A 26500-nucleotide genomic window follows, 5' to 3' on the forward strand; every position below is an offset into this window, starting at 1 on the left:
CAGTTTGTCAGAAATGGGATCTGATGAGCCGTGGTTCACGAACCACGAACCGCCCTGGTTCGTGCTTAATTTTGGTTCACATTTCGGTTCGCGCCCATCTCTAGTTAGAGTTAGAAAAAATCTCAAAATATTCTTTCTTGGCCCCAAAGCAACCAGTTAATCCCGCGCAGCTTCGACAAGGAGTAGAGTTGCCAACAGCCTGGAGAACTTAACGACATGTTGTTTTTCAGGTGACGTTATTGACCTTTGTGCCATGAAAAGTTTCAACAGCCCATTTCCACAGATTCTTCTGTTAAAGGGGCAAGACAAAGAACTTTTCTGTCTTCCTTAGCAGCACATGTGGCCCTCAAAAGAAGGTATTGGAGACAGCCAGAACTTTGTAGACAAAAAGACTCACGGCACGCCAGGACTGCATAGATGAGGGAGAGTCAGATGAAATCACTCCCACCTCCTTCTGCCAGTGATGTCTTGTACTATTGGAATCTCCACTGGCAGAAAATGAAGGTGGGATGATTTCTGCTCTGCAATGCTCCTTTTTATCCAGAACACTTTCCCAGCCTGAAGCATCAACTTTTCAACAAACACAAGACTCTTCCCGGGGGTGGGGGGACGGTGAGGAATATCCATATCTACAGATTTGACTGTGCTTGCATTGTACCTATTGCCTGTTATATCAAAAACAAGGGCAGAACTTGACCAGAATTCAGTATTCCAAAACCCTGCTTTAAAAAGTTGATGGTTTGCACTGAGTATCTCTTATTGAAATGGTTGCACCATTTCCTCCGGGTGTGTATTAATTACATCTTATCCATTTATTCATATTTACGTTTCCCCCTACAAATTAAGGGAGCCATAAGAAGAAATGAGCCAAAGGACTAAAGAATATCTGGAGATACCTGTCAATGGGCTCAAAACCCGCAGGAGAATGTATCTCAGCAGAACAGAGGTTGATGTTCTTGGAACTGCATTGTAAAACCACAATTCATAAGCAGCTTAGATGTTATTTAACTTTTTTTTCAATTAACCAATAATAAGTGGCATTAAACTAGTCTTCTTAAAAAGGCTAGGAGAAGGATTTCCTCAGCATTCATTACTTCTATGTTCTTCTCTCTCTCTCTCTCTCTCTCTCTCTCTCTCTCTTTGCAGAAAATATCAATAATTCAAACACCTTTCAGAAAAATTCAAACATTTCATTTCCTCCTGAAGAAGTGTCCGTTGGACTCTCGGCATGTGCCTCGGCAATCGTGTGCCAGGTTGGCTTATGCTCTCCGACATCATTAAATGCTAAGGACTGGCTGTTAATTCAGTACTGATCGCTCTGGCTGAAGACTGTGACATTCTAGGTTCTTTAAGTGCAGTAAATCAGAACAGCCTTTAAAAAAAACACCTTAGAAACCAAAAACACTTTCTAGAGAGGGAAAGTCCCTTGCTTCATTTCTATCCACAACACATTCCGTTCTGACCAATAACTTCATGGCACAAATAGCCACAGGATCATTGAAAGGAACATCGTATCCGGTCCAAGACAGAGCGAAGTGTTCTTAAACTGATTGGTTACACTGTTCTTTGGCAACTATTGTCTTGGATTGTGGTCATTATATGTGTATATCATGGTGACAAGAGACCACAATAAAAAACACAAGACTGTGTCAGATGCCATTTCCTGAGAATGCACAAGGCTCGTATTATGCAAAAGCTTACCTAGGGGTATAACTGTCTGCATGCCCAACTGCAACCTCTAGAGTTGCCAACCTCCAGGCGGGGCTTGGAAACCTCCCAGAATTACAATTGATCTGGTGACTACAGAGATTAGCTCCTCTGGAGAAAATGGCTGCTTTGGAGCATGGACTGTATGGCATTACACCACCTCAAGGGCTTTCCTCTGCTCCAAACCCAGCCCTAGCCACTCATGATGACTCCTTTAAATTAAATTACCAGGATGTGTTTAATGAATATTTTACATACTTTTTGATAACCTAAAATTAAGAGTAGCAAACTCTGGTTTGGAATTATTATTATTTTTAGATTTGGGGGCTGTGCCTGGGGAAAGTAAAGTTTGGGGAGAGAGTTCAGAGAGGATGAGAGGCCACAGAACCCACCTGATGAAGCTGCCATTTCCTCCAGGGGAGCTGATGTCTGTTGTAAGACTGCGAGAACTCCAGGCCACACATATGTAGGTTAGTAACCCTACTGCAAATGTAACGTGTGAAACAGCTCACATTCCCCCCAACCTTTAAATAATGGTCAGGGCTTTGTAGTTTGGAGAGGGATCTCAGTAGAGAAAGAAAATGCATGTACAGAAAGAGAGAGACGGTACAGAATGCATCATCCACTGTGGACTTTAGGATGGAGAAGTTTCCTCCAGAGTTTAGCCCAAAGTTCCTCCCTCCAAGTTAAGTGGTTCTTCCTCCAATGAAAGAGCAGCTTAAGTTGGAGGAAGCTCCAACTTAAGACCACAGCAATACAGCCCGGAAAACCCACAACAACCATTGGAGGAAGCTCCTTGCCCTGGAGGAAAGCGTCAAATTTTGCTTAGTGTTACAGTAGGATACAGGCCAGAGTGCATGTTCTTCTGCACATGACCTTATAGAATGAATAGATCAGAGGCATCACACACTCAGAGTCTCTCTGCATGAGAGACGAATTACACGAGGTTGCTGAAGCGAAGGGAGACACAATGTTAGCCAGGAAGCCGAGTTCTAAAAGACAGATCAGGCGGCTTTGTCAATTTCCCCTCTCTACAGAGCTGGCAAAGGTCCCTGCTCAGAGGATTTAGTTATTTCCTCTCCACCTCCCAGAAGGGTCTGTCAGTTTCACCTCCCCTTCTGGGAGGTGAAGAGGTAATAAACAAACCCTCTGAGGAGTGATGCTTGCTAGCTCTGTAGAGATGAGAGGGGTAATTGGCAAAGCCTTCTGATCTGTCTTTTGAAACTCAACTTCCTGGCTAACATTGTGTCTCCCTTCGCTTGAGTGTCCTCGTGTAATTCGTCTTGTGTAGAGAGGCTCATAGTTGTGAAGGTGTTTGGTGTCAGTTTGGTGTAGTGGTTAAGAGCGTGGGATTCTAATCTGGAGAGCTGGGTTTGATTCCCCTACTCCTCTGCTTGAAGCCAGCTGGGTGACTTTGGGTCAGTCACAGCTTTTGGAGCTCTCTCAGCCCCACCCACCTCACAGGGTAATTATTGTTGTGGGGATAATAATAGCATACTTTGTAAACTGCTCTGAGTGGGCATTAAGTTGTCCTGAAGGGCAGTATATAAATCGAATGTTGTTGTTGTTGTTGTTATAAGGGCCATGCTAGTCTGTCACAGCAAAATCAAACAAAAATCCAGTGGCACCTTAAAGACTAACAACATCTGTTTCAATATGAGCCTTCACAAGCCACAGCCCACTTCTTCATATGGGCCATAGATACCTAATGTTTGTGCATTCACCAATGTGTACCCGATTACCATCATTCTTCCTCCTCAAAAACACACAGCATGGTCATTCCATGGTGTATCAAAGATTGGGCATTTGTGTATACACAGATCATCTAAACAGGCCCATCATTCTCAAACGGACTTTATAAGAAACCTGGACATTTCTTTCCTTTTAAAAAAATCCCAGCTCTTCATTTTGCCTTTTCTCTAAAGTGGGAATGAAATCAAAAAAGAATGTTTCCAAACTCTGTTGTTTCCTTTCCTCTCCCTTATTTCAGCTTTTATTTATTTTTACTTTTTTCCCCTTAAAGGGACTAGGCACAGATGTCAGAAGGACAACAGAGAAGCTGCCACTTTAGATGATGGTTTCTATAAGACTTAACCCACCAGAGTGTTGGGCCTGTGACATGAAGGTAATAAAGAGATGATTGCTCCCAAACAAAATCACTTTTTCTAACTAAAGGATCGTTGAATAGACCTTTTTCCTCCCTTTATAAACCTTCTATGACAGCAAGGTATTTTCCCTCGAGTGCAAGCAATGCTCCTGTTATGTCTCGGGTCAGATCCTGTGCCCCACCTTCCCGAAATTCAAGCAGATGGATAGCAAAAGAAAGATGGCAGTACAGATATAGCCAGATGAAGACAGACCGATTGGCCAGTTGTCGGCCGTTTTCACGGAACATCGCACCAAGCTCCCAGAATGACAGCATCTTCCTGGCTCGATTTCACACGAGAACTCCTGTTCTCGCACGAAAGTGCACGAGGAAGACGCTGTTGTTCCGGGAGCTTGGCGCGATGTTCCATGGCCGGTGAGCAGTGTGAAAACGGCCATCTTTTCAAGCCGGTGACATCCGTAGACTGTAGAGGAAAGCGTTTCTTCAGTTGAAAAACAAGGACTCTGGCTTGAGCTAGAGAGAGACTCCAGCCTGGAGAGCATCTCCCACTTTCCAGCAACCTTTGCAAGTGACTTTCAGCCACTACAGGTGTTAACTAGCTTAGCAAAATTAGGGTTACTGCCAGTCCACACTATTCTGAATAATCCCTTTCATTTTCTTGAAAGCATTGCACATAATTACCTTTCACCATGTGCTTCTGCATGTCAGGGACTCCGATTCTGCTTGTGAAGGGAATCTTAGTGCACTCACTCTAAGGGTCTCTCTACACAAGACATCTTACACAAGAGCACTCAAGTGTAGGGAGACGCAATGCTAGCCGGGAAGCATAGTTTAATTTCACCTCTCTACAGAGCCAACAAAGATCACTCCTCAGAGGGTTTGTTAATTTCCTCTTTGCCTCCCCAAAGGCTCTGTCAGGTGAACTAAATTTAAGAACAGCCCCCAAACAAGTAAACCAACCAAATGCCAACTGAAATAAAACCATTGTCTTGTAAAACAGTATCCAATTTCGGTGAATAAGATCTTGGGGAAAGTGGTGGCCCTAGTTATTTCTGTTGCCCCAGAAGGTCAGACCAAAACCAACAGGTTGAAATTAAATCAAAAGAATTTCCGGCTAAGCATTATGAAGAACTTCCTGACAGTTGGTCCCTCAGTGGAACAGGCTTCCTCGGGAGGTGGTGGGCTCTCCTTCTTTAGAGGTTTTTGAGCAGAGGCTAGATGGCCATCTGACAGCAATGCTTATTCTGTGAACCTAGGCAGATCATGAGAGGGAGGGCAGGAAGGGTTACATCAATGCTTAATTCTTGTGGCCCCTTCTTACATGCCCAGGGTAATGCTGATTGCTACCTTGGGGTCAGGTAGCAATTTTCCACAGGCCAGTTTGACTAGGGATCCTGGAGGTGTTTTGCCATCTTCTGGGCATAGAGTGGGGGTCACTGGGACAGTCGGGGGTAGTTGTGAATTTCCTGCATTATGCAGGGGGTTGGACTAGATGACTCTGAAGGTCCCATCCAACCCTATGATTCTATAATTCTATGAAGAAAGTATCTAGGTCCTTTTCAGTCTGGATTCAGATGGCACAAAACCTGCTTTTTTTGCCTTGTTAAATGATCCGTGGCAGTCAGCCAGCGATAGGGGAGTGAGTATCCTGGTTGGTCTTCCCAGACCTCTCATCAGTTTTGATATCATTGTCTTTCTCACCACCTGGCTAACAGGGGACTGGAAATCTCAGCATTGCGCATGTTCCACCCCTTCTGGGCAGGAGGCTCCCAGATGTGATGCTCGGGGACTTCTACGCTGCCCCATGGCCACTGGGGACACTGCAGGGTTTGCTCTTGTCTCCAACATCCACATGAAACCGCTGTGGGGGATCGGTTGGATATCTGGAGCACAATATCATCAATATACATCGTTTTCTCTTTCTTCTTTCCATAAAAATCCAGGGAAGCAAGGGACATGATAAAATGATGACAGGGACAGTGAAGGACTGGACCACATATTGAAGCATAGTCCAGAGAACAAAAATGTGCTATGGGCAAGGGCTGGTCCACTTTGTCATCTGCCTTGAGTGTCAACGAGAAAGGCGGACTATAAAATAACATAAATAAATAAATGAATCGGCAGATGGGGCCAGGGTTTTCTTGGAGTGACAACTGATCTCCAGACTAGAGAGATTAGTTCCCCAAGATGAACTAGAACCACTGAACGCCAGACTCTATGGTATCCCATCCTTGCTGAGTTCCTTCCACAAACCCTACTGCCCCCAAACACTGTCCCCAAATCTCCAGGAATTTCTGAAGTTGGAGCTGACAGCCTAACATTGAGGTCCTTCTAGACTAAATGTTGTCTTTAGACCGCCTAGTGATAGAAGTTGCCTGAAATGCCTTTACCAAGTGAGATTGTTTTGCATACTGTAGACTTTCCTAGAGAAAGCTGACCTAGTCAGTCACACATGATTTAGTAACATCCAGGATTGACTACTGGAACAAATTCTATGTGGGGCTGCCCTTGAAGATGGTTAGGAAACATCATAATAGTATAGTCTACAGTCCCTATTCCTTTAATTGTGCATCTCTTTTGAACCACAATCCTCCAGTCTGAGTTTTTAAAAAACCCTCTTAAATAACTGGGTTTTGCATAGTTTGCAGAAAGCTATGTGAGTAGAGCCCTGACCTGGATAGCCCAGGTGAGCCTGACCTCATCAGATCTCAGAAGCTAAGCAGGGTCATCCTTGGTTAGTAATTGGATGGGAGACCTCCAGTGAAGACCAGGGCTGCAGAGGCAGGCAATGGCAAACTGCCTCAGTTAATTTTATGCCATGAAAACTCAACCAGTGGTCACCATAAGTCGACTCTGACTTGAGGGCACTCTCCATCACCACATGAGAGTGGGAGCTTTCCTGGCCTCTTTAAGTAGGCTATTCCACTGTCTATCGCTGTAAGTATGATCCTATTGTGTAGTTTCTGTGTGTTTTATATATCAGATTTAGAATTGCTTATGCTCTGGTTCCAGCATTGTTTCAACTCTGTATTAGATTTCTGCTTTTCCAATCTCTTCAAATTTTACATTTGTCTGCCCTAATTGCATTGTTTGTTGAATCTCCCTGCTGTTGATTGTATTCACTTATGCTGTGTCATCTGTCTGGTCTCAGTGAGAAAAGCGGGTTATAAATAACGTAAATAAAATAAATACATTGATCCAAAATGCAGCAGTCAGGGGCCTTACAGGCACCCGATGGAGTGACCATATTAAGCCAATGTTATACCGTATACTCAGGATTCCAGTCTGTTTATGGGCTCACTACAAGGGGCTGGTTTCGACCGTCAAGTCCTTAACGGCTTAGGCCCAGCGTACCTCAAGGACCACTTCCATCTATCTTTACTAGCTCAAGGTCCACTTTTAAAATTGTATTTTACTGCTTTCACTGTCCTATAAGCTCTGACTTGGATAGCCCAGCTGAACCTGTTCTCATCAGATCTCAGAGGCTCAGCAGGGTCAGCCTTAGTTAGTAATTGGATGGGAAACCTCCTACTAAGACCAGGATTGCAGAGGCAGGCAATGGCAAACCACCTCTGTTAGTCTCTTGCCATGAAAACTCCACCAGGGGTCACCATAAGTCAGCGATGACTTGAGGGCACTGTCCACTCCACTGTGCTATAAGCTGCACTGGGACCTTTTTTTTAAAAGGCGGTCTATAAATAAATAACCAGATCTTATAGAAAATAGGCAGAAATGTAATCCTCCCCACATCTACAGGAAGTGGCTCCAAAGCTCACAGACCACTGTGAAAAAGCCCTCCTTGGTACCTTAAATCTAACCTCACAAGGAGGGCCACAGCTCAATGACAGAGCACCCCCTTTGCATGAACGAGGTCCCAGCGTCAATCTCTAGCCTCTCTACTTAAAAGGATGAGATAGCATGTGATAGGAAAGTCTGGGAACCCAGGAGAACAGCTGCCAGTCACAGTAGACAAGACAGATCTTGACAGACGTTGATTGGACTGACTCAGTATAAAGCAGCTTCATGTATAACAACAACAACAATAACAACAACAACAATAATAGCAGCAGCAGCAACAGCAGCAACAGCAACAACATTCGATTTATATACCGCCCTTCAGAACAACTTAACACCCACTCAGAGCAGTTTACAAAGTGTGTTATTATCTCCACGAAAATCACCCTGTGAGGTAGGTGAGGCTGAGAGAGCTCTGAGAGAGCTGTGACTGACCTAAGGTCACCCAGCTGGATTCAAGTGGAGGAGTGGGGAATTAAACCCAGTTCCCCAGATTACAGTCCTGCCACTTTTAACCACTACATCAAACTGGTTCTCTAGTATTCACATGAAACCGCAAAGGCTACCCTAAGTGGAAATTGGTACCCCCACAGGATGATCCTTCTAGATTTACGATGGCCAACTTGTGGCTCCTGCTCCAACCTGGGATGAACTGCCATCGCTTTGCAAGCTTCCCTATCTGGGCAAGTGATAGCCAACGAAGCTGAGTTAGAACAGCGGATGCCCAATCTGTGATGACGTCACAGCCTGTGTCTTGTATTGCTAAGTATTATAAGTGAAAGAGGAGCTGGTCTACATGTCGGCCATAAGATCTTATTCTGTTTTTGCTCCCAAGTGTTTCATTTAGGATCTGAATGAAACAATGTCAATGAAAGATCAGAGAATGTACTGAAATGTTGACCAAGTTCCCATCTCATTTAACTGTAGCACACGGAAGACTTTGGAAGGTATCATTTTGCAAGACCAGGGAAAGTCTGCAGCACTGGGAGGGGAAGAAACACCCAGCCAAACTATTTGCAACAATATTGTCATAGTAACCTATTCCTCGCGGAATGTGATTATAGGAACTGGGTAGCAAGCGAGGCGGGAGTAAGGGTTTTTTTTTTTCCAGGGTTATCTAGCTTTGAAAGGATCATGTTCAAACCCTGAAGAGATAAAAGCGAGACTCTACAGAATGTAAGCCGGACCGTTAAGCATTTCCATATGACAAACTTCTCTCCTGAGATCTGACCTGCCTGTAGATTCCCCAGTTTACAGATCTAAGGCAACCAGACCCACCCGCTCATGCCCTAAAGAGAGGAAACCGACTCTGGCTTGCTTTTGAAAACTCATTTCAAATTCTCTCTATAAAAATGCCCCCAATAAAAAAGGAATATATATCCATAAAAATTCAAAAGGTGAAAGTGGGGAAAAAAACACCCATCAACGAAAGTTTTCGAAAGCGACTCTTTAGACACGGCCTTAAAGGGAATATCATACGATGCCGTTTCTGAGAGAAGTCGCTGCCCCCTTTAGAAGACGATTCTTTCCCTCTATTGCCCAGTTACATCCACAGGCATCACTTCTTTTTTTGTGCGGCTTATGGCATACGAGCAGTTCCCAGGTCTGTGTGCTTGGGATGCCTAATGTGAAGCAAAAGGAGAATTGATGGATTAACTGGAGGCTTCGCTGCCACATCATTGGATGGCCATTTAAACTACAGATATAAAAAGTGCTGAAAGAACCACTGAAGAAAAACACATCGGGCATGGATAATCTGACATTAAACCACCTCTGCTTATTGTTTGTTGATTTCCTAAACTTGTCTGTACAAATAGCCAAAGAAGAGCCTTGAAAAAAGAAAAAAACACAGAATTATTTTTCATTAGGCATTTCTCACAAAAGGCCCACCTCCCACTGCAGTATGTGGCAAGCAGCTAGTCCTTAAGGCTGTAGAAGAAAGTAACAAGAAGTAAAAATGAAAGCGAACGAACAGAACTTGAAGGAGAAATCAGTTTTTTGCCCCAAATTCTCCTCTCTGAGTTTCTCTGTCAAATTATCCAGAAGACAGCTTTGGAATATTCATTGAATATTTGACATCCAATAATATTTCATTGCTGTCTTTGATATCTGGCTATAAGCCACAGCTAGCATGCAATTGTACTGGTTGACGTGATAGCACTTGATCGCTAACATGCAATGGTGTTTAATAATAACAACAATAACATTCAATTTATATACCTCTCTTCAGGACTACTCAACACCCACTCAGAGTGGTTTACAAAGTATGTTGTTATTATCCCTGCAACAATCACCCTGTGAGGTGGGTGGAGCTGAGAGAGCTCTGGTAGAGCTGTGACTGGCCCAAGGTCACCCAGCTGGCTTCAAGTGGAGGAGTGGGGAATCAAACTTGGTTCTCCAGATTAGAGTCCTGCTGCTCTTAACCACTACAACAAACTTGGTTTCTTTGACAGCTGATGTACAAGATCTCAGATGCTCCGCTAATGAGTTAGGGACCATAGACTTTGCCACGATGTTGCCTTATGTACTCTCTGTTGTTTTAAATATGTGCTCCCATGAGATACTCGTGCTTCATGTGGTCTGATGTCAGCCCTGGAATTGCTTATGTTCTGATTCAGCATTTCTTCTACTCCGTATTGGATTCTTACTAATGCTTTTTGTAAAATTGGGTTTATTTAACCTGTGACATTATTTATGGAAATGTCCTTGATATTGACTGCACTAATCTCACACTGTGTAATCCACTTTTAGTCTCAGTGAGAACGGTGGACTATAAATGGCATACATAAATAAAATAAATAAAAATAATATTTGGTATCTGGCATGCAATTGTGTTAATGTCTGATGGCATGCAACAGTACTTAACTTTGAACAGTTTCTAGGATTTATCTATTGATATATTATTGATTTATACGGCAATGCATGGATGCCCGCTGGCATCACAAGTAGGGCCGGCATCCGGGGTGAATGGGGAGATCTGTCAGCTCTACCACCTGCTTTTCCTCACCACATGTAGGGCCAGCATTTTGTGTGAACCAGCCCTTAGTGTATTCTGGTATAAAATGCACTCCAGCTCTAGTTGTTGGTTCACACAGGGCTTTTTTTCATCTGGAAAGTGGTGGAACGGAGTTCCGGAACGTCTTGAAAATGGTCACATGGCTGGTGGCCCCACCCCCAAATCTCCAGACAGAGGGGAGTTGAGATTGCCCTCCGCGCCAGTGGCGCGGAGGGCAATCTCAACTCCCCTCTGTCTGGAGATTCAGGGGCGGGGCCACCGGCCATGTGACCATTTTCTCCGAGGGCAACCTACTTAGTTCCACCACCTCTTTTCCCAGAAAAAAAGCCCTGGGTTCACATATATGCGTTCATGCGTTGAGAAGCATTGGTCGTGAAGTGGCATGGAAGTTTCCTCTCTGGCATTAGATGTGTGTTGGCTCATTCACACATGAGGCCAAATCACACAGGCAAGGCACCACAGAGTCCACACTAATCAAATGATTAAAAAGCAGGTTTGAACCAGCTCAGAGTTTTTTGGCTTTCTAACTGTACCTTGCTTTCTGTGGGCCTTGTGGGTTCTGCTAATTTTCGCTCCACAGATCTCAGTCATTTCCACACAGTTTGCCTTGTTCCGGAAAACAGCCACGAGAAGATGCTGTTATCACATCTTTTCGCGCAATAACAGCATCTTCTCGCGAGATTTCTCATGATAACAGGGTCTTCGCACGAGATTTCGCGTGAGATTTCGCTGTTTTCCGGAACGAGGTAAGCCATGTGGAAACGGCCCTCATGTCATTTCTTCTAGTCCAATCAGTCTGAATTCCTTTATCTATACCTTGGATGGCTGATCTAATTTGCGAAATTAGCAGTGCGGTTTTAGAGATACAAAGGTTATATTTAAATCCTATAGTAGGGAAATGGACTTGTATCTTCTCTCAGTATTTAATATTGCAGTAGGAAACTGAAAGGTGGGCGGAGGGGGGGCACACACACTCACACAGTGCTCACTTTGTGTTTTATCACCAGCCACTCAGTCAAAGTAGAATTCATAACAGATAGAGACAAATCATCTGATGGCAGAGGTTAAAAGAAACCTGTTACTATGACTACAGATAGGGTCAGATAACAAAATGAACAGCCACTTTTGATCTTCAAAAAACCTTCTTTCCTTTGCTCTCTCCTCTGTTATCTGGACTACTCCATCAAACACCTAGCAGATAACAGAGTTGAAAAACCCAATCGACCTTCAAGGAAGACCAGACAAGTTGGAAAGTCTGTGTAAAGGTTACTCTTACAGTGGAAGGGCCTGTGATGACATTTGTGTATAAGTGTATGTGCCAGTGTATTTATGAATTTAACTAAAGCAACAGGCTGCAGTTCAAAAGGGCTGAGCGGTGTGTTTAACACGGGTGCAGAAATGTAGCGTTGACAACCAAGCACGTTAAACGGAAATAAGACCCAAATAAAAGTGCACATGTGGGGAGCGAGAAAGTCTGCAATCACCCTGATGCGCTTGATTTTGTGCAACAGCAACAATAACAACAGCACCAATAACAATACATCATTCACAATATGTTGGAACACCTGTGTTTCTACAAGATGTAATGTATGAATTCAGGATTGCCTTTTTGGATACATTTTTAATATAACATAGGCCCTTGAAGATTACAACCTACTTCTTCGGCAGCAAGCAGGGAAGAAGAAAAGGAAACAGAAGACACTTTTTGCATCAGAGAAAAATAGGTTGCGACCTGTGACACTGTGTTCTATATGAAAGTTTGTCTGAAAAGGACGCTATTGAATCCATGCTTTAAATCAACATTCACACCACTTGAAAGAGTCACATAAGCAAGGAAAACTGCTTCTCATCTCTGAAGGCACTTGCAACCTCATAGCGCCATCCATAGCAAACTTACATCCATCTAACTCCATTAAAGTCAGTGGGTTTAGAAGAGCGCAAATCTGCTTCGGACTGTGACGTAAATGTCGGTGGCGTAGAACCAATGCATGGAGAAATTGGAAGGATGGAAAGGAAGAGGCCGTTGATTGCCTTTAACATGGCTTTGATGACCATACTGAATAAGCCTCTAACTAAATCACCTAAATTAGGGTTATTAAGAGAAATTTTCTTAATTCCTCTTTACCGAGCTTCATCCCGAAACCAGACAATTGTATTCTTTCCCTCTTTTTAGGAATTTGTAGTTGGTTTCTAATCAATATGTTTTTGATCAAAGTGAAATTTGAAGAACGGAGGAGCAGGAAGGGGGATCCTGCAAAAATTGTGTACTTCACTCTGTAGATGCTCAGAGGCAGGCACTGTCTTCCCAAGCTTTCCTATTTTCCTGATAGAGCACAACCCTGGGGTGTATCACATGAAACAAGCCATCTCTCTTTGGGTCTTCCTCTTTTCCTACTGCCTTCCACTTTTCCTAGCATTATTGACTTTTCCAGAGAGTCTTGTCTTCTCATGATACAATAGTTTCAGTTTTGTCATTTTAGCTTGAGAACTCAGGCTTGATTTGATCTAGAACCCAAAGCATCAGGTATGACTGCTGATCTTGGTGAGCTTAAAAAATGCTGTGGGTTACTATTACATCTCTGCCCTGACTATCAAATGCTCAATACCAGAGAATGGCAAATATCGATAACTGTCAGAGCACCAGTCTGAAATTAAGGGTCAAACATTGATATTTGGCAAATATTCCTCAAATATTCAAGCATCCCATGAATATCTGGAGAATATTCAGCATGAAAATTCAGAAAACAGAATTATTAAGAGCAAACTTGGTTTTCCACTATGTGGAACCAGAAAAAAGTTCCTTATATGGTGGTTATAACAACAACAACATTTGATTTATATATCACCCTTCTGGACAGCTTAACGCCTGCTCAGAGCGGTTTACAAAGTGTTATTATTATCCTCATGACAATCACCCTGTGAGGTGGGTGGGGCTGAGAGGGCTCTGAGAGAGCTGTGACTGACCCAAGGTCACCCAGCTGGCTTCAAGCAGAGGAGTGGGGAATCAAACCCGGCTCTCCAGATTAGAGTCTCATGCTCTTAACCACTACATCAAACTGGCGATGTTCAGGTCAGAAATATGTCACCTTTTTAAAGCAATACTAGTTTGGTTGTTGGGGCATCTTCAGTGTACACCAAAACAGCAACATCATTCTTGTACTTTATAACAAAAATCCATCAGATGAGATCACTTCTAAGAACTGCCACATCAGCTCGAAAGTGAAATGCCAAAATCCAATTGTGTTGCCAATGAGTACCAATTTCTAAATGTGCCTTTTTAACAAGATGAAAACGTTTCAGTGGGAACCATACTGGGTGTCAATACCTGGAAAGGAAATAAATGTTAAAACAAGCTAAATAATTGTCTAACAGTACTTGTACTAATGACCTTAAACTTCTACTATGCTAATTTTTCCTCGGCACTTTTTAATTACAGATCGATAATACTTTGCTGTTGACATTTAAAAATGCTGAACCACACAGAGAAACACCGACGGGATAGAAATATACAACGGGGGGCGGAATTTGCCAAATCAATAGACGTTGCCATTTAACAAACAATTGCATGTACTGCAGTGACCAAGATTAGCAAGCATAAACGACTACACTCCTGCGCCTTAATTATTCCTTGATAACATTAAGCTTCGCATCATTGACAAAATTCTGTTGGTGCATAAAACAGTCGCCTGCCTTGTTGATACATGACATGCCTTCTCGGTAATTTAGGGTAGCTCTTGCAGAGCTGTAGCTAAAGGTCAATGGCAGAGTTTTGAATGATCAGATATGTAAATCTCTAGAGAGAGGGTTGGATCCAGGGCTTTTTTTCTGGGGAAAGAGGTGGTGGAACTCAGTGGGTTGCCCTCGGAGAAAATGGTCACATGGCTGGTGGCCCCGCTCCCTGATCTCCGCTAAGCGGCGCGGAGGGCAATCTCAACACCCCTCTGCCTGGAGATCAGGGGGCGGGGCCACCAGCCATGTGACCATTTTCAAGAGGTTCCGGAACTCCATTCCACTGCATTCCCGCTGAAAAAAAGCACTGGCTGGCTCCATACTAAATTGGCAATGCCCGCCAATTCCTCCTGCCAACTACAGACTCTCCACTGGGTTCCCTTCTTCTAGGAGTAGGATTTTGTGGCGCAGCTACTTCAGCTGCGCAGAGAGAACTGAGACCGAGATGCAGGGGGGGGAAGAAAACCTGATCCTGAATATAGTCTGTATTGTATAAGATCTACCAATCTGATAGCATATTAGAAAGTTAACTTTTAAGAAAAATTGCAGCATGAAGGGTATACAAGACATGTAGTGTAGTGAGCATTTGTTGTTTGTATGTTGCTCTTCCCTTTTCCCCAGTCCCCCCTTTTCCCCTTATATTTTTGTAGTCTTTTGTAGTTCTTTATGTTAGATATTAAAAATAAAAAAAATTACAAAAAAAAGGAGTAGGATTTTGTGGAGCTCCGTGGGCTGCAGTAGTATGGGGGTTCAGGGGAGACGAGTTCCATTCTGCTGTTGGAAAATGAAGTCTGGATCCTGCGCAGAGAACGCAAAGCATTTGAAGTCTATTAGGGACACACTTCAGCCAATGTTCAACACTAAGAATGAAATCCAGTGTGTTTTATTTCTCAATCTCATCTAATTTCACTCCTTAATACAGCCCCCACCCTGAATGCCTTTTGTCCATTCGGGTTCCATGATCCCTGCAGAGCTTTTTAGGCGGTCAAAGCATAGGATTGCCAACTCCTGGTTGGGAAGTTCCTGGAGTTCGCAGGGGAAGGCAGGGGAAGATGGCTTAGTGAAGGGAGGAACCTCAGCAGGGGATGATGCTACAGAGGCCACCCTCCAACGCAGCCATTTTCTCCAGGGGAACTGACCTCTGCCATCTGGAGGTCTGTAGTAATTCCAGAAGCTCTCCAAGACCCACCTGGAAGTTGGCAACCCTATCAACAGGGCATCTTCTCTCTTTTTTCACCAGCTGAAAAGCTGGTTGGATCTGATCCACCGTTTCATTGGTTTCATGAAGTGAGTTAACAATGGCCATTTCCACACACGTTGAATAATGCACTTTCAATGCGCTTTAGCGATCCTTTGGAAGTGGATTTTTTGTTCCACACATGGAAAAGCAGTTCCAGATGTTAACTAAAGTGTATTGAAAGTGGATTATCCAACGTGTGTGGAAGCAGCCAATGAGTCTATATCTGACTCACTGAAGTCAACAGGAACTCAGTTTTGACGGCGCGTGCACCTGACAGAAAAACTGACTCATATTTTTTTTCTTTTCCCTATCTTTGAAAAAATGGAGAGCCCTCACCCTCATGAATGTTCACATTCCATCATTGGGTCTGTTCAGACATCACGTGAAAGCCTTGTTTATTTGAACTCTGATAAATTTGTGAAACAAAAATCTAGCTCACGATTGCTTGTATCCTGGTTTCCCTCAACTTCTCTGTAGCCTCTGAGGACATCACTAAGATTAAACCAGGGTGTCTACATGTGTTCATTACACATGGTTAATAAACGATCTTCACATCTTGGCTGCACATCCTGGCTTGACCAACCCTAACTAACCACAGAGTGTTGAGTGGCCTGCACTGAGGCAATCACACCAACCGCTGTTTAATTAAACTATGGTTTCCTGCTATGTCTGAACTCAGCCTTTCTCTTGCTAAGCCAGAGAATTCAGACATATTTCAAAAATGTTTCTCTCCATTTCTGGATGCAAACGCCAGCAGATTTCAAGTCGGATAGGTTTGGATAAGCTGACATTGTCTGCAAAGTAAACTAAAGAATTAAAAGATCATTTTAAAATACTGTGGTGGATCCAACCATCCTCCTCCCGTGGCCATCATGATGACATCACTTCAGGAAGTGACATCATCACACCTCGGTTAGGAGGAACATGGGGCAGGGGAAGTACAGAGCTGTCATCCCACCGGTTTCTGGGGAGACTTGGCAACCCTAAGGCAGAGCCTGGGGAGGGCAAGTTTTAGAAAGGCAAAGGGATTTCAGCAACATATAATGCCAGAGAGTCCACCCTCCAAAGCAGCCATTTTCTTTCCGGGACAACTGATCTCTGTAGTCAGTTGTTGTGCCGGGAGATTATCAAGCCCCACTTGGAGGTTGGTAATGGTAACCATATATCCAAGCAAGTTAAGCCCTTTAAGGTCCCCCTTAATTTGCGAGCAGCGTTCAGGCAAGTACTTGTCTTCCACTTGTCTTCCATTAAAATCAATATGAAAGTGAAGTGAAATGTATTTAACTTTGGATAGATTGTACTCAAAGTGTTGTACTCATTTAAAAGACGGAAGAAACTTTTTTCTCTCTTCCTTTCCTCCTTCCTTTTCCCCTTTTCTTGGTCAGTTGTCTCAGCTTAGTGTAACTTTTACGACTGCATTTTGTGTCTTGAATGTAATCTCTAATTTAGTGGTCTTCAGCCTATGCACTGGGACTCTCGAGGCCGGCCTGTGTGCAAGTTCATCTGGATCTCTTCACAGTTACAATGCCAGCATGATGTAGTGTTTAGAATGTCAGACTAGAATCTTGCATGACCCAGGTTCGAATCCCCACTCTGCCACAGAAGCTTGCTGGGTAACCTTGGGCCAGTCACACTCTAAGCCTAACCTACCTCACAAGTAGGGCTGCCAGTCCCCTGGTGGGAGTGGGAGACCCCTGCTCCCAGCCTCCACCCCCCACCACCACTCACCTGGCCGGAGGTGGGGAAAGGCACAGGGAACGGGCCCAGGAAGCAAAATACCTCCTGGACGAGAACACAGTAGACATGCTTCCAGCAGGATGTAATGATGTCACTTCCAGGAGTGATGTCATCACATTGGCTGCATAAATGCTCCCATGCTTCTTAAGAGTCGGCCCCAAGTGGAGCACGGTAACATTCCTGTGGCCAGCACAAAGGAGTCACTCCCGAAAGTGCACATGCGAGGAAGATCTTTAAGGTAAGTGCCAGATTCGCCCCACCCCCTCCGGGAGAGTAAGGGGACCTGGCACCTCTACTGACAAGATTGTTGTGAGGATAAAATGGTGGAGAATGATGTAAGCTGCTTTGGAACCCCATCGGGGACAGAAGCGGGTATAAATGTAGTAAATAAGTAACTTCCAAAAGTTAAAATATACAACCTATTTTTCAAGATCTGAAACTGTGAAATCACAGGAGCAAAGCTAAATAATGCAATGATTCCTTGCCATCCCCTCCCCTTCCCTGTTTCCTCCACCTTCTCATCCTGCCATGGGCCGAATCATGGGACAGGTGCCTCTGCGTTCATTGTATCTTTCACAACCCCCAGATGGTGGCATCAGCTCATCCATAGGCATCACTAGGCAGTTGGGCGGCCCCAATTATTGACATTTACACTTGGTCACCATGACCTGGATAGCCCAGGTGAGCCTGATCTTGTTAGATCTCAGAAGCTAAGCAGAGTCAGCCTTGGTTAGTAATTGGATGGGAGACCTCCAATGAAGACCAGGTTTGCAGAGGCAGGCAATGGCAAACCACCTCTGTTAGTCTTTTGCCATGAAAATGCCACCTGGGGTTGCCATAAGTCAACTCTGATTTGAGGGCACTCTCTACCACCACCACACTTGGTCACATCATGAGAAGACAAGAGTCTCTGGAAAAGTCAATTATGCTAGGAAAAGTGGATGGCAGTAGGAAAAGAGGAAGACCTAAAATGAGATGGCTTGACTCAATTAAAAAGAAGCCACATCCTCCAGTTTGCAGGATCTGAGCAGGTCTGTTAATGATAGGATGTTTCAAATGTCTTTTCTTCATAGGATCGCCATAGGTCGGAGGCGACTTGATGACACATAACACACAACACACACACAAACTTGTCTGCAAATCTGGCAGAAACCTCCCCAATTGTCGTGGGTGGCAATGTTGCTCAGATTTTACTTTTTGTGCAAGGGCCAGGACTTCAGACTTAGGTCCACTGACCACAACCCTGCTGAAGTCTGAACAACTCACACCTCTCCCCAAGATAAATTCTATTCACAGATCTGTATAGAAGCTCACCAGTGACTTTCAGATTTGTTCCTGCTATGAACTGAAAAAGAACTGGGTGGGGGAGATGTTAAGAACCTGGCAGGACACAATTCATGGTTGGAGGGTATGCAGCTTGCTCATGAGTTTAATATGTCTGAAACATAGAGCCAAAACACACGTTAAGAAATACCTAGGTTCAGCACGTGTTCTCTTACCTCAAGGTTTGCCGGGATCTGTAGGCGTCCTGGAAGCTTAAAGTTTAGCATTTACAGAGCAGCAAAAAGGGGAAGGGAAATACAGGCGCCTGTATTTTAAGCTTTAAGCTTCCAGGACGCCTTTAAGCTTCCAGGACGCCTACAGATCCTTTAAGCTTCCAGGACTTTAAGCTTCCAGGACGCCTACAGATCTTTAAGCTTCCAGGACGCCTACTTTAAGCTTCCAGGACGTCTACAGATCCCTGCAAACCTTGAGGTAAGAGAACATGTGCTGAACCTAGGTATTTCTTAACGTGTGTTTTGGCTCATAGATTCCACTGCATATTTTCTTAGCTGTGTGAACATTGTAACATAGCAAACAGAACAGGATCCTCAGCACAATCTATTCCATTTCCCACCCATAGTCTGTTGGAAGAGACCTCCAAAAATACTATAAAGCCCTTCACCCCATCCTCCAAAGCACCCATTTTCTTCAGGGGAACTGACCTCTTTCATATGGAGATCAGTTGTTAATCTGGGAGATCTCCAATCCCCAACAGTCTATTATGCCATTAGAGGTAATGGGATATCTGAGTGTACTTTCCTATGACTTCTCGAGGTCATTCTTCCAGTAAGAATAGGCTGCGCATATAACCCCGGGGAGGATTGGGGCCGCAGGGGTGACGATGATATGTCCTCCATTACAGATAATAACAGGATACATCCAGCCACAGCATTTTTCCAGCTTGGGGAAGAGAGGGAAATGACTCTGTTTTAGGGCTGCACCAAGTATCAGGAGCCACTGAAATTATGAAGCCATGTATCTATAGCTTACTACTCCATATGGTAGGCCATGTCAGAATGTTCACTTTGGACTAAAGGGCTCCTAACAACAACAACATTCAATTTATATACTGTCCCTCAGCACAACTTAACAGCCACTCAGTGTGGTTTACAAAGTATGTTATTATTATCCTCACAACACTCTCCCTGTGAGGTGGGTGGGGATGAGAGAGCTCCAAGAAGCTGTGAGTGACTGACCCAAAGTCAATCAGCTGGCTTCAAGCAGAGGAGTGAGGAATCAAACCCAGTTTTCTGGATTAGAGTCCTGCCGCTCTTAACCACAACACCAAACTGGCTATTAATCACTTCACTACTCCAAACTGGTTTCCTAAATATGGAAGGCGTGTAAAGATTTCTGGATCAGGATGGGAGCTGACCTGAGCAACATTACTGGCTGGTATCCTAAGATTAAGAGCCAGTTAAATTCGAAGAAGGCTCCTTAGGTTGGAGGAAGGCTTACTATTTTATTAAGTGGTGTGGTAGGATACAGCCCATTTTGGTCCCAAACTTTTGGTTAAGTGGCTGCCTATGGATTGACAGCAGTTAACATTTTCAGTCTCAACGGGGGATGTTTGGGGTAGCCAAATGACCCTCCATCTCTCTCTCTCCTCTCTCTAACACACACACCTAGGTACACACATAAGTGCTTCCTTTATTTGTGTGGCTGCTCATTGCTGTATGCTACCCCTCATGCTGGTTGCCTCAGGGACATTTTTTTAAAGTGCTGTTGTCTTGCAAAAAATAGGATGCTGCTCCCAGCTGATCAAGGATTACATAGGACTACATGAGGACATCATGAGGACATATAGTCTATTAAGCCTGAAATCTACTTTTGTCACTGGCATTTGTGAGTGATTCCGCACACGTTGGATAATGCACTTCCAATCCTCTTTATAGATCATTTGGAACTGATTTTTTTGTGTGCGGAACAAAAAAGCCACCTCAAACGATTGATAAAGTGCATAGAAAGTGCATTATCCAACGTGTGCGGAATCAGCCAGTGTCAATAGCCAGAGAGAAACATTTTCTAAAACATGTCTGAATTCTCTAGCTCAACAAGACAAAGGCTTAGCTCAGATGTGACATGAAACCATGGTTTAATTCAATGTTGGTTGGTGTGCTTGCTTCAGTGTAGGCCACACCACTAACTAGGGCCAGACAAGCCAGGATTTGAAGCCATGATCTGAAGATGGTTTTGTGGTTTTGACTGTTTTCATGTAACTTGAAGACATCCTGGTTTAATGCTGATGATGTCCTTAGAGCCTACAGAGAGAAGTTTGCCCTCTGATGTTGTCACAAAGCCAGTTCAGAGTAAGGATATGACTTCCTGTCCTCATTCTGAATGGGTAAACATGTTTGGTCCAATTCATACCTGTCACAAAAAACTGCCAATAATGGAAAACATTTTTCACAGGAGCAGAATTAGACAGAAAAGCACCCTTGATCTAGCTTACGAGTAGATTATAATGCCCTCTGAGGATTCAATTAGCTGCTGACACAGGAATGGGTAGATCATGGCTAGAGTTTAAATTAGGTGTACCCTCCTAGCCAACATACATATTTTTTCATATGAATTACAGATGTGAGATATGCAAATACCAATTTGTAACACTTGTGAAAACAGCTTAAGGTTAACATCCCATTGCCTGCCTCATTACGGTGCTGAAAAGAGGGGCTGAATTGTTGTACTATAGGTAAACAAAGAATTGATACTCCTGTTGCTTGAACCAAATTAATCTAAAGCCATGTTATTTATAAATGTTGATGTCATAACGTAAAGCGAGAAGCGGATGTGTTTCGATTAAACATTAAAAGTGTTCGGTGGATGGAGTTGCAAGACTATAATTCAATTTAGTGCCAGTAATTTGTGTAAATAAATGTCTAATATGAAAAGAATCACTGCAGGCAGAAATTAGTAGTGTTAAATTTTTATGACACTTATCAAAGGAGCAAAAGGGTCTGCATTCCTGAGGGGTGTTTTTTTTTTCAAAAAATTAAAAATAGCAAGCCTTGTTTTTCTGATGATTTCGTATGAATTTTTTATTTCTCATTTTAAAGGCACAGCTCTGTTGTATGTTCACTTTATACTATACCCATGGACTGAATTTAAACTTTTCTGCTGAATTATTTAGTAAAGCATTGGCATGCTCTAAAGTGAACTGTTTAGAGAGTATTGTCTTGCAAAAGATTGTAAGAAAAAAAGGCATGTGCCGAAGTGATATTATTGTCTTCAGTTCTCTGGGGAAGTATAGCTGGGTATGTACGTTGTAAGGAAGAAGAGCCCTGTCTGGATCAGACCAGTAGTCCATCTAGTCCAGAGGCCAACCAGTTGTCCTGAAGGATCAACAGAAAGAGCATAGAGACCAAGGCTCAACCCAGATGTTGCACCCCTAGTACAAGTATTCAGAGCTTTACTGCTTCTGAATATGGAGGCTCCTCTTAACACTATCATTAGGACCTCCAAGCATAATATGGGAACCAGACTTCCAACACATAGATTTGCGCAAATTCTAACCCATTCATACTTGCCATTGATGGCACTGAAGCCATGCTCACATGACATAAAGCCATATATGATGGACCCCCCCCCTTCACTCTCCCACTCTGAGGCAGATTTTCCCACCCAAATCAAAGTTTGCTCGCTGTGGCTGAGCAGCCTCAAGTGGCATGTCTCTGTTTATAGTTTAAAATTATTTTTGTCCCATCCCAAGAAGCAGTTATATTTTTGGCTTTTTAGCCCAGCCCAGAAACTTGATAGAGGAGAAGCAGGAGCCCTTGCCTTCTTTATATGAAATGGCACTGGAGGCTGAGTAACTCTCAAAAGAAACAGCAACTTTATTGAACAGGCAGGAACGGAATATGGGTAGGCAGGCAATGAAATGCTGGGGTAAAATTTGTAGGTAGAGCAGAATACTTTAAAAGTAAGAGGAACAATAGTTTGCTTGCAGCTTAGTCTCAATGTATACCATGCTTAAGTAGTTTGATACAACAGACCCGGGGTCCTCCTTAGAACCAAACCCCCTTTCTAGACACTGGGCAGGAATTATTCTTCTTAATAAGACATGTCATAAGACATAACATTATTCATTTGGCTGAATGGGAGTCTCCACTTACTATCCACTCACTCTGCCAAAAACACCTCTCCCCGGCACCCTCAGTTCTATCTTGGCTGTGTAAATGGGTTACACTTGCACTCCTTAACTGAAAAGTCTCCCTTAAGACAATGTTATTACAGTTCAGGCAAACATTTATGTTTCCCTCACTTCAGAGGGGTACCAGTTTGACCCTCATTGTCAGACTCCACACTCCCTACTGAACTCAATCCTAACTGAACTGAAAAATCCTGTCAGCACCAACTGTCATTCTGACTAGCCAATCAGAGAGAGGGGAGAGCAGCCTGTCAAACAATCTCCCTTCCAGGTAGTTATTAACTCCTTTTCTTCGACTCTCCGAGTGCTGCACTTAGGTAAACTTTCCTTTAAAAGTCCATTCCATCACACCATACCACTGCAGGAACTAGCAACTGGGATTACATGGGGCTGCCACCAAAACTAGGATCCCTGTGTCAAGTTTCTCCTTCTTAACATCTAGTTCAACTCAGCCCATATCCCAGCACCTTCCTTGCCTCCACAAGCAGAGGTTCAGTTAATTATGACGAGAGAAGACAGGGAAACACATTTCATAATGACATTGTGAAAGCTTATGAACTGAATTGAATGAGATGTTATGGAGGTGGAAGGTAGAACTTGACCCAGAGCTCTCAATTTTGGCAGTAGCTGCGTGCTCTAGGTAACATTTAATTGTGCCCTTAATACTACAACTGCAAGGGCAGGGCAAATTCCATGGGACCTTCTTATTCAGTCATTGCTGTCCTTTTGCCCAGCCGGATAAGGGTCCTATGAGATTGGCTTAATACTTGTAGCACTATAATATTCAGATGTTTGTTGCAGTGGCATAGAACTTCAACCTAGTGATGTAGCTCCAAGACTGCTGGAAATAAACATAAATGGCCCCTTTGTCTTGGCATAGCAAGAGATGAGAGTTCTTTCATATAATTACATGGATGTATGTGCTTCTCTCACCCTGGAAGAATGTCTTGAGAAGGACAGTTGGAAAGTTGGGAAAGGCAAATAAAAAGATTCACCACCCATTAAGAAATCTCACCACTGGAAAGGAAAAATCAAGAAAACTGGTGGTCCATAAAGAACCATAGAGTATAGATGAGTGAGCAGACGTAAATAACACAGATTAGATGGGAGCAGTGCTTAAAGGTATGTTTAACTTAGAAGACTACTCAAACTTCAGTAAGTTTAGAATAAAGAAGCTAGCTGGCATCTCAGAACATATCTTTGCTGGTATTATAATGTCTCTGTGCTGACATTTCCAAGCATGAGTTCTGATTTTGAACTACAAAGGCTTTTGTGGCTTGTGACCAAGCAGTTAAATGACCCCCTACTTTCCCATTTACCTTGCTGTGCTTCTAGGTAGTCCCTCAAGGCCCTCTTTACAGCGTCCCTGCCTTCTGAGGTTAGGTGGGTGGCCTGATTATAGAACACATTCCCCGGGAATATTCACCTGGTGCCAAGTGAATATTGTTTCTTCGTTTGAGCTTTTAACTTATTGAATGACTCACTCCTGTTGCAAGGACTTTTATTGCTTCAAGATTGCAGCTGATGGTGTTTTTAGTGCCACTCTTTTAATGATTTAGGTACTCTTAGCAAATTCATTGCAGTTTTAGGTGTTTAATGATTATTGGACTCTGCTTTGGAAATTTTAATGGAAAGACAGGAGAGAAATAGTTAAAGAAAGCTTTTTCTACTTGATAAACCATGAAGATGGGCACAAACCAAAATGCAAAACAAAGTTCATCACGAACTGGGCAGGTTCGTGGTTCATAAACCAGTGGTTCATCAGAGTCCATTTCTGACAAACCACCACGAACTTTAGGCCAGTCCATTTGGTTCGTTTTTTGGTTCGTCACTGCAGACAGCCTGGTGCCGATCAATCAGTTTCCTAGGCAACGGGGGGGGATGGGCTTTCTGCGGACCTTCTGCTGCCCAAGAAGTAACATTTTCATGAATGAAACAAAGTGGTTCGCAAACCAGGGCAAGTTCATGAAAGTTTGTAGTTCATAGTTTGGCATTTTCCCAGTTTGTGCCCATCTCTAATAAATAGCTTTTGAAACCAAGGATGCTTTTAAAAAGCCATTTTTTAAAATGTGGTGGGCATTGCAGGGGTGTTTCTCAGCTGTTCAATGACATAAACCCACCCAGAATCCCATTGGGTTTATCCCATTGAGTAGGGTTGCCATCTCTAGGTTGGGAAATTCCTGAAGATTTGGGGGTGAAGCTGTCATGTTTGACTGTACCCATTCATGCATGCCAATATTTCTTTTGTCATGTATAACTCCAGGTTCTGTTGTCAAGTATATGCTTAATTGACTGGTATAACTCCATTTCCTGTTGCCAGTATTCTAGTGGGTTCTCACACATTCCCAGGTGGCTGTGTGTTTACAACTTCGAAACTTTCTTCCTGTCTATGATATGTCTTCTCTCTCCATAGCGTGATAGCACAAATATGCACAATGTTCTCACACAGAAAGAACAACATTGAATTGTTTGGGAACTGGGAGGGGGAAGGAAAGCCGGGTAGAAAAGGGATGTGTTTTTCCTATGTTGCCATTCTTGTCAATTTTCTTCTAGAACTACTTCGTTGCTTCCTAAGTAGACCTTTGGACCTGAATATGGAAAGAACTGATTTCTGAATAAAAGTCATTTAACCAAGGACCTGCGTCTGGCTATAATGAACCAGGGATCTGTCTGCCATATCCTGTCATCCAGAGCCTGACGGAAGCCTGGAGAGGGCAGACTTTGGTGGGGAGCAGCAGGATTTGAATCCAGTGGCAACTTTGGCAGAGAGGAAGCTCAGAGGGGACCTGATGCTCTATAGTTCTGCTTTCTGGAGCTGCCATTTCCTCCTGGGCAGCTGATTTCTGTGATTTGGAGATAAATTATGGGAGAACCCCATACCCTACTTGGAACTTGGCAACCCTTGGCTAGAGCAAGGCCATTGGATAACTAGCTCAAGTGATGCCCATGAAGGGGCATAAGTGATGCCCATGAAGGGGCATAAGGCTGGCTCTAGTTACTGATCCCTCCACTTCCCCCTTTAACTAAGCATTATGCTACTATTTCCTTCTCTTCCCCTTGTTCTGCCTTCTTGTAAATGCTCATGCAGTTGTGGAAGCCAATAGTTGTTTAGCTTGAGCAGGCAGACTGTTACAGAGAACTAAATTTATACCAGAAGCTCCATTTAGTGTGTTGAGGTTCAGTGTCCTCCCTGGATTATGTCCTCATAATGAATGCTTTTTTTCAAAAAAGCCTAAGAATTCTGATGGGTAATGTGGTATACTGGGCCCATAGTGCTCACAGGAGCTAAGGGGCCCCGTATTTGGTGGAGACCTAGAACAAATTGCTCCAGTTGCTTATCATCTGGGCAGTTCTGTATTGCAGACTTGAGTTGGTGGGGAGGAATTGCATTTTTAATGCTTCTACATTTGTCTGGCCACGCAGACCTGTTTTCCACTACCCCCACCAGCACTGCAGCAGCAGGCACGTTCCCCAGGCCCTGCACCTGCTTTTCTGTCGGCTGAGGTAGGTTAGGCTGAGAGAGGGGACGAAGATCATCCAGCAAGCTTCCATGACAGAGTGGGGATTCTAACTTGACTAGCCCACAACCTAGTTTGACTCTAGTCACTACACCACACTTCCTTGTCACCTGTGCAGTGGTTACCTGCATCTAATAGGGGTCCAGTCCAGAAACAGCTTTACTGCCGCATAGGCCGTCTG

This window comes from Eublepharis macularius, chromosome 7 (assembly GCF_028583425.1).
Source record: "Eublepharis macularius isolate TG4126 chromosome 7, MPM_Emac_v1.0, whole genome shotgun sequence".
Classification (NCBI taxonomy): Eukaryota; Metazoa; Chordata; class Lepidosauria; order Squamata; family Eublepharidae; genus Eublepharis; species Eublepharis macularius.